We start from the raw sequence: 9,148 nt of genomic DNA, 5'->3' as shown, positions 1-9,148 counted from the left end.
GTGACTTCCTTAAGTCCATCTCCGACCGTGTCCCTTCTACTATGGCCGAGTTAATGACTCGAGCCAAGACCTTCATGGGAGTCGAAGATTACCTCGATGGCCGCAAGGGCAATAATCAAAGCCCTCACCGCCGAGACGAGCCTAGCAACGAGCAAGGCCACTCCCGTAAAAGACGAAACAGAGGGGGTCAAACTTCTAATAGCCGACCTCCGATGCCCCAAAAGCCGCGACTTGCAGAAGACTTTAAGGGCTACTCGTCGTTCACGCCATTGAACACGCCGCCAGAGCGGATCCTGGCTTTGGCACGTGACAAGTTCACTCCCCCGGCTCCAATAAGCAAAGATCCCGCGACTCGCGATAGATCTAAATATTGTGAGTTCCATCAGGAATACGGTCACTTGACCTCCGAGTGCTACAGTCTTAAAAGGCAGATCGAGTCATTGATCCAACGGGGTGAGCTAAAAGAGTTCGTGTTACGCATGATTAGCGCTGCGGGCCCCACCTCGAACAGACCACAGTCTGGCGAGGGAGGAGGAACAGCTGCTTCTGCCGACCGAACCACGGCTACTGCCAATGCCAATCCACAACTCCACGTTGTGACCACCATATTGGGAGGTCCACAAGATGGAGATTCGGCCCGACAACGGAAAAAATTCCTAAGGGCCGTGGCTCAAGAAGACGCTGCTATGCACGTCAACCTTACGTATAAAGAACCTCCGTCCGTGCCTCACGAGACGATGCATTTCACCAACAAAGAGGCCAAGCGAGTTGTGCATCCGCACAATGACGCGATTGTGCTCAAAGCCCAAGTAGCTAATAACTTGGTAAAAAGAGTTCTCATCGACAACGGCAGTGCTGCTGACATAGTTTTCAAGTCCACCCTAGAGCGCATGAAGCTCGGGGGGCTACGTCCAACTCCGACCCAAACGCCTCTATTCGGGTTCACTGGGGAGAAAGTCATGACCAAAGGCATCATCGATTTGCCGGTCACCTTCGGAACTCCCGGAGGCATTGAAGTCGTTCACATGGTCCCATTCCTAGTGGTCGATCAAGAGTCGCCCTACAATGTAATCATTGGGCGACCCACGTTGAACCGACTAAGGGCCATCACTTCAACATACCACCTACTGGTGAAGTTCCCTACCGAGGATGGAATCGGCATCATGGCTGGAGACCAATCCCAAGCCAGAGTATGCTACATCCAAGGAATCGATGGAAAGACAGCTAGAAAGACGGTTAACACGATCTCCCAATTCAGAGATAGCGTCGAGTCGACCAAGGTCCTCCGCGAAATCCACGAAGACCTCTGCATGACACTCAAGTGCAAGGTGCCGGCGTCCTCATCCCAAACAGGGAAGGACCCCACAAAGTCTGCCAAGTCGTACATGACGAGATACACTACATCAAATATACGGACGACGCACCGATCCGTCGCCTGTGGAATGCGGAACACTTGAGGCAGTACTACCAGTAGCCAGCGCTTCCCTCCATTTTATTTCTTTACTTTCCAACATTCAATAAGGCCTACGAGCCAATGTTTTAGGATTTCAAATTTTTGCAATATTAATAAAGTTCGAGGTTTTTCTTTCAAAATCCACTTTATCAAAGATTTTGCAGTCATCAAAATACGATCGTAAACCCAAAAACTCGGGGGGATAGTGACATAGGCAACGGCAAGTACACTCAAAACCCTCAAGAAAGTACGCTCCACAAAAAGAAAGCACGCTCCGCCAAAACAAAACACCCGAACATAAACGGGACGAGCGTGCACTCAAGACGCCTCCGCGGTGCGCCATAAGACATCCCAGAGATGCAGGATGAAGACGCCTCCGCGGCGCGCCATAAGACATCCCAGAGATGCAGGCTGAAGACGCCTCTGCGGCGCGCCATAAGACATCCCAGAGATGCAGGCTGAAGACGCCTCCGCGGCGCGCCATAAGACATCCCAGAGATGCAGGCTGAAGACGCCTCCGCGGCGCGCCATAAGACATCCATGAGATGCAGGCTGAAGACGCCTCCGCGGCGCGCCATAAGACATCCCAGAGATGCAGGCTGAAGACGCCTCTGCGGCGCGCCGTAAGACATCCCCGAGATGCGGGCTAAGACGCCTCCGCGGCGCGCCATAAGACATCCCAGAGATGTGGGCTAAGACGCCTCCATGGCGCGCCGTAAGACATCCCCGAGATGCAGGCTAAGATGCCTCCGCGGCGCGCCGTAAGACATCCCCGAGATGCAGGCTAAGACGCCTTCGCGACGCGCCATAAGACATCCCAGAGATGCAGGCTAAAGCCGTCCCTCGCGACGCACCAAAGACACCTACATGGCGCACCCAAGACACCTACATGGCGCACCTAAGACACCTACATGGCGCACCAAAGTCGTCCCTCGCGACGCACCAAAGACGCCTACATGGCGCACCAAAGCCGCCTACATGGCGCATCGAAGCTGCCTACATGGCATACCTAAGACGCCTCCGCGGCGCGCCATAAGACATCCCAGAGATGCAGGCTAAAGTCGTCCCTCGCGACGCGCTTATGACGCCTACATGGCGCTACCACGTCGTCCCTCGTGACGCACCCAAGACGCCTACGTGGCGCACGTAAGGCGCCTGCATGGCGCAACCACGTCGTCCTTCGCGACGCACCTAAGAAGCCTACATGGCATATCTAGGCCATCCCTCGTGACTTGCCTAGACGGCTAAACGACGCACATAACCTACTCTCACGACGCGCTCTGAGTCGCCGCAAGGCGTTGCGTACGATGACCAATCGCAACGCACTTGGAGCCGCCACAAGGCGCACCTAAACCGCCGTACAAGGCATAGGTCTTGCCATCTTCGCCACCGCCAACCAGGCACGATCACGCTCGCCTTGGGAGACTCCCCATTCCATGCGAACTAATGGAAGCTGCTCGCAAAGACTCGCGAACTCTTCCTCTGAGCAAGAACCTCGCTCGGCCCGAGCTAGCTGAGACTTTGCTCGAGCAAGCACCACCTGGAAGAGTCCCAGACAACGAATGAGGTCGTGTAGAATCTCCTCAAGTCGAGCTTTGCTCCTCGAGTCGAGTCATTCTCCTCGAGTTCAACTTCACTCCTTGAGTCGAGTCATTCTCCTCGAAGTCGAGCAACGCTCCTTGAGTCGAGTCATTCTCCTCGAAGTCGAGCCTCGCTCCTCGAGTCGAGTCGTTCTCCTCAAGTCGAGCTTCGCTCCTCGAGTCAAATCACTGTCCTCGAGTCGAGCCTTGCTCCTCGAGATGAGTCATTCTCCTCGAGTCGAGCTTCACTCCTTGAGTCGAGTCATTCTCCTCGATGTCGAGCTACGCTCCTCGAGTCGAGTCATTCTCCTCAAGTCGAGCCTCGCTCCTCGAGTCGAGTCATTCTCCTCAAGTCGAGCTTCGCTCCTCGAGTCAAATCATTCTCCTCGAGTCGAGCCCCGCTCCTCGAGTCGAGTCATTCTCCTCAAGTCGAGCTTCGCTCCTCGAATCGAGTCATTCTCCTCGAGTCGAGCTTCGCTCCTTGAGTCGAGTCATTCTCCTCAAGTCGAGCTTTGCTCCTCGAGTCGAGTCATTCTCCTCGAGTCGAGCTTTGCTCCTTGAGTCGAGTCATTCTCTTCGAGTCAAGCCTTGCTTCTCGAGTCGAGTCATTCTCCTCGAGTCAAGCTCCGCTCCTCGAGTCGAGTCATCGTCCTCGAGTCGAGCTTCGCTCCCCGAGTTGAGTCATCCTCCTCGAGTCAAGCTTCGCTCCCCGAGTCGAGTCATTCTACTCGAGTCGAGCTTCGCTCCCCGAGTCGAGTCATCCTCCTCAAGCCAAGCCTTGCTCCTCGAGTCGAGTCACTCTCCTCAAGTCGAGCCTCGCTCCTTGAGTCGAGTCATTCTCCTCGAGTCAAGCCTTGCTTCTCGAGTCGAGTCATTCTACTCGAGTCGAGCTCCGCTCCTTGAGTCGAGTCATCGTCCTCGAGTCGAGCTTCACTCCCCGAGTTGAGTCATTCTCCTCGAGTCGAGCTTCGCTCCCCGAGTCGAGTCATTCTCCTCGAGTCGAGTCTCCTCCTCGAGTCGAGTCATTTTCCTCGAGTCGAGCCTTGCTCCTCGAGTTGAGTCATTCTCCTCGTATCGAGCCTTGCTCCTCGAGTCGAGTCACTCTCCTTGAGTCGAGCCTTGCTCTTCGAGTCAAGCCATTCTCCTCGAGTCGAGTTCCGCTCCTCGAGCAAACACCTGGAGCGACCTGAAGAATAGGTTAGCCAAAGTAGAGACCCGCGCTCGCGCCTGGGGAATAAGGGCCGATCTTCCGAATGCAGACGGGGAAGCATCACCAGGGTGGGAATGGCGGATGCCCCGTGAGACCGGCTTATGCTTGATGCGTGGTCAAACTTTTAGCGTTGATCCCCGAGCAGTCGAAGCCCTCCGGTGCGGCAGAGCCTCCCACCACGTGCCACTCCGTCTTCTCGAAGCATCAGCCCGCAGCGTGAACCTCCATCTCCGAGACCTCGGAATGAGCACGCCATTGTGAAGTGCAAAAGTGCAATCGCCTTCCAAGCTGGCCGAGATGGACGCCATGATCTTCCCCCAATAGGTCACGATTACACAATCTTCGCCCTGCTAGTCACCGTCAAGTCCCATGGACTCCGGGATGATGACATCATCAAAACAAAACTCCATCGAAGAAAGACTTGGTCGTGACTTCACCAAAAGATCAACAAGCCGCGACACGCCAGGCCGCCTCTACACAAATGCGTGCCCCGCTAGCCCACGCATGTCCCCTTTGCTCCGGGGCTAGAGCGACGAACGCAAACGCGTCTACCTCGCCCACGTCGAGCTACATCTCCTATCCGCTTGGATCCTCCTCCACGTGTTGATCAGACACTCGTGTCGAGAGAGACGGAAAAGCGAGAGAGCGCACTAGCAATTATGAGAATATTCTTTATAACCACAAAGGCTTCGTGACAGTGAAGCTCTGGGAAGTCAATTTTCCTCAAACACCCGGCGGAAACAACTAAAAGTTCACCGCCCGGGGCCTCCCGAGCAATGAACTTGGGGGGCTAATGTTGTCGGTCGTTTTCGGAAAACCCGAGACGCCAAGAAGGCACGTCGCTCAAAGGGCCGATGGTCAGGCCGGAGGTCCTGAAGAGCGGCAAGTCTTCAAGCCCTCGCCCAAACTCTTGACTCCTTGAGTCGAGTCTAGCCCCTCGAGTTGAGACTTGAGTCGGCTCCCCGAGTTGAGCCTCGCTCCTTGAGTTGAGACTTCATTCAGTCTCCTTGAGTCGAGCTTCACTCCTCGAGTTGAGCCTTGAGTCAGTCTCCTCGAGTCGAGCTTCGCTCCTCGAGTCGAGCCTTGAGTCAGTCTCCTCGAGTCGAGCTTCGCTCCTCGAGTCGAGCAACTCTCGTCGAGTAGAGACCTTTATATTTCGCGTGCAAGCATGGTATCTAAGACCCCTAAGGACCACACAAGAGTTTGACAAGACAGCCCATGCACCGCGCACCCCTCGGGGAAACTGCGCGCGCAGCATGTCGCGCCGGTCGACCAGGCACAGCAAGCAGCGCGCCGGCCGCGCGCCACGCAGCCCTCACCGTGCGCCGCGCCACGCGCTTCATGCACCGCGTGTCCCGTGCCGCGCATCCCGCGCCGCGCCCGGTGACCTGCGCGCCGCACCCCCTGCGCCACGCCCCGTGCGCCTCCAATTGACGGCGCGCGTGCCCCTAGTCCCACATGGACGAAAAAGGGATCTGCTAAGTCCCTCAAACACCTATAAATACCCCCTCTCATTGAGGGGAAAGCCATTCTCAAGGACCTTGAGACTTCTCTCTGCTTCTCTAGATGCCATCCTTGGCCTGAAGCGGATTCTCCTCGATTTCTCGTTATCAGAGGTTCTGAAGCACTCTTGGGGACGTCCCGGACGTTGCTCCCTCTGACCGAACGCCCCCTAGTGCTCAAGCACGCCCCTAGGGTTCTCGACTAGAGTCCCCCTGCGCATCTAACACGCTAGACGCGTATGCGATCTCCGAAGTTCTGAGACGCCACCGAGGACTCCTCCGCGCCCCATCTCCTTCGTCGAGTACGCTTCTCCACCAAGGCTCCACGCCTCATACTGCGTCTTACACGCTTGAACTACGTTCTGACCTGATCCCACACACAGGTACGTAGGCAACCGACACCCAAAGAACGGTCACTCCTCCTTCTCACCCACTACCTCTCCTGAGAGGCGGGTTGATCGGAGAGAATCTAGCTCGAGACTTTCGAGTTCACACTCTTGGCCCGGGTGCGATCACTTGGTCCGGCCTTGGATCGAACCGCCCGAGGTTTTAAATAGTTGTTCATTTTCGTGCGACAACAGTGGGCTTTGAGACTTTTAACTAACATGTCGTCCACGTAGACCTCCATTTTTTTGCCAATCTGGTTGGCGAACATTCGATTTACCAACCTTTGGTACGTAGCACCCGTGTTTTTGAGGCCAAAAGGCATGACCTTATAGCAATAGAGTCCACGGTTCGTAACGAAGGTGGTCTTGATTTGATCCGGCTCGTGCATGCAGATCTGATTGTACCCCGAATAGGAGTCCATGAAGCTTAGCAGCTCATGGCCCGTCGTGGCATCAACGAGTTGTTCAATTCTAGGGAGAGGAAAGCTGTCCTTCGGGTAGGCCTTATTGAGATCTTTGTAATCGATGTAGATCCGCCACTTCCCGTTTGGCTTTTTCACCATGACGACATTGGACACCCACTTGGGGTGTTCTGCCTCCCTAATGAAGTTGGCGGCGAGATGTTTGTCAACTTCTTCACCAATGGCCTGGTATCTCTCCCCACTGAACGCTCGTCTCGGCTGGACGTGCTCGGTCACTCTTTTGTCGTCATTGAAGCGGTGGACCATTATCTCGGGGTCGATCCCCGGCATGTCGGCGTGTGTCCACGCGAAGACGTCCTTGAACTCGCGGAGGAAGGCAGCAAGTTGGAGTCGGGTCTCGGTCGAGAGCTGGGCATCTACCTTGACTACTTGGTCAGGCTTGGCGTCGTCCAGCACAACGGGAACGAGGTCATCCAGTGTCTCCACCTTCCGACGCTCGACATCGTCCCTTTGGTCTAACTCCCTGAAGGTGCCTCCTTCCTCGATTTTGCATGGGAACTTGTCTCCGAGCTGGAAGACGTTGCTCACCATCTTTCCCTTCATCTTACCATCCACCCCCTGGATGTAGCACATTCTCACCATCGATTGGTCTCCCAACATTATGGCGATTCCCTTCTCGGTCGGGAATTTCATCATCAGATAGTAGGTGGAAGTTATGGCCTTCAGCCGGTTGAGAGTCAGGCGACCTATGATGATATTGTAAGCAGACGGCTGATCCACAACCAGGAAAGACACAATGTGGGTGGTCTCGATCCCCCAGGAGTCCCGAATGTAACTGGGAGGTCGATGGTACCCTCCGTCCTGACCCTCTCCCCGGAGAAGCCGAAGAGTGGGGTCGAGATCGGGGTCGGTCTCAGCCCGGTTAGCAATTCATCCTGTCCAAAACTGATTTGAAGATGATGTCAGCCGAGCTGCCGTTGTTAATCAGAATCCTCCGGACGAGGTTGTTAGCGACTAGGGCCGAGATGACTATCGCGTCATTGTGCGAGTGGAGCACTCGCACCGCCTCCTGGTTGGTGAAGAACATGGATTCAAAGGGGGTCGGAGGTGGAACCTCGTATATGTGGTTGATGTGATGGGCTATCTTCCCCTGAGAGACTTCCCGCACGTACATCTTTTTCTGCGTGCTTGAGTCCCCAAACTCGGGTCCTCCATGATCAAGCCCACAATGTGCATTTGTGAGCTCTCCGGTTTATTGTTCGCCGTTCGGTCAGTAATGGTTACCATCGTCTGACCCTTCCTTTCTTGTCGCAGGTGTTCTCCGCCTGCTGCGGTCATCCCGATTGTTCTAAGGACGTATTCCTTCAGCTTCCCGTCTTAGATAAAGGCTTCAATTTGACCTTTGAGCTGGTAGCACTCGGACGTCAGGTGCCCGTGGTCTTGGGGGTATTCACAAAACTTACTTCGATGCCGCTTCGCGGGATCCTTTGTGAGAGGAGCGGCGCTTCCTAGCTTGTCGCGGTGCAAAGCCAGGATCCGCTCTTGCGGAGTGTTGAGAGGGGTGAATGCTGAAAACTTCCGGAAGCTGTCAACATGTAAGGGCCTTGGCCCGGGGAGGGAGTGACCGTTAAAGGTATGGCCTCCCTTATTTCTCCTCTTTCGAGGGTCAGGGCGATCTCCGTCCTGATCGTCATGACGACGACCACCTTGTCCCCCAGCTTTTCGACCGTCTCGGCCATCGAGGTAGTCCTCGATCCCCATGTAGGTGCGGGCTCTCGACATGAGTTCCGCCATGTCCCTTTGGACCTTTCTGACAATGGACTTGAGGAAGTCGCTTGTGTGAGCTCCCCCTATGATTGCCGTGATGGCATCCTTATCATCGAATCCTTCGACTTTATGGGATTCTTCAGTGAAACGAGCTAGATACTGCCTCTAGGTCCCATCTCTTCCCTGCCGGATGGACATGAGGTACGTCTTTGATTTCTTCTGTGCCACCAGAGTGGCAAACCGAGCAAGGAAGGCCTCATGCAAGGCCCGGAAGGACAGGATGCTCCTCGGCCTTAGACTTCAGAACCATTCAAACCCTGACCCGGTGAGGGTCAGGCAGAATGCTTGGCACAGGGTGGCGTCCGACTGTCCCTGCATTGACATTCACGTCTCATAATGCTGGATGTGGAAGTTTGGGTCTGTCCGTCTGTCCGTCGTAAGGAGGGATGGGTGGTAGCTAAAAATTTCCTATGCATGGCTGCGCAAGGATTTGAGTGGCGAAGGGAGAGTATGATTCCTCGATTCCGCCGTACGGCCTCTGTCCTCCCGATTCCCTCATCTCGATGATCTGATTTTGGAGGCTCTTGATCATCGTCACCATGTCAAGCCCATTGGCAGGGCTGACCGTCGGGGCCAAGGGAGTTGCTTGTTGGCGCTCATTGGATGCTTGGTCCCCGACGTTGGCCTGAGGTCGGCCAAGAGTTGCAGCATGGAACGTATCCCTTCGGGAGTTAAGCCTTTGACGGAGGTCCTCTCCTTGGGAGTTCCTCTAGGCCGTCAAGCATTCTCTTAGATATCCCCGCTTCATGCTTGGCAAGGCGAGGCAAC

Source organism: Urtica dioica, chromosome 1 (genome assembly GCF_054948205.1).
Source record: "Urtica dioica subsp. dioica isolate 48M chromosome 1, U.dioica_male_clone48M_v1_H2, whole genome shotgun sequence".
NCBI classification, from domain to species: Eukaryota; Viridiplantae; Streptophyta; class Magnoliopsida; order Rosales; family Urticaceae; genus Urtica; species Urtica dioica.
The sequence above is the reverse complement of the archived record's forward strand: the minus strand, read 5'-3'. Positions refer to the sequence as shown.